Source organism: Trichechus manatus, unplaced genomic scaffold (assembly GCF_000243295.1).
Source record: "Trichechus manatus latirostris isolate Lorelei unplaced genomic scaffold, TriManLat1.0 scaffold00294, whole genome shotgun sequence".
In the NCBI taxonomy this organism is placed as follows: Eukaryota; Metazoa; Chordata; class Mammalia; order Sirenia; family Trichechidae; genus Trichechus; species Trichechus manatus.
In genome coordinates, this window is record NW_004444230.1 from 949,745 (window position 1) to 949,998 (window position 254).

Here is a 254-nt window from a genome sequence, read left to right on the forward strand (position 1 = left end):
CAGCTGCTTTGTGTCACCCCAGAGTCAGTGGGCCAGAGCTGAGCTCCTGGCCATGTCTGATCCCGATGTGGGCTTCAGACTCAGCAGGCTGCCCCACAGGGGTGTGGGCACCCAGAGTCTGGTGGCATGTGGGGTGCTGAGCAGGCCCGGAGTGTGCTGCTGAGCCCAGCCTGATGTCAGTCATGGGGGTGGGTTCAGAAAACATGCTCATTTTTTGGTGGGGGCCACCAGAAAGAGCTAGAAACTCTGTGCGC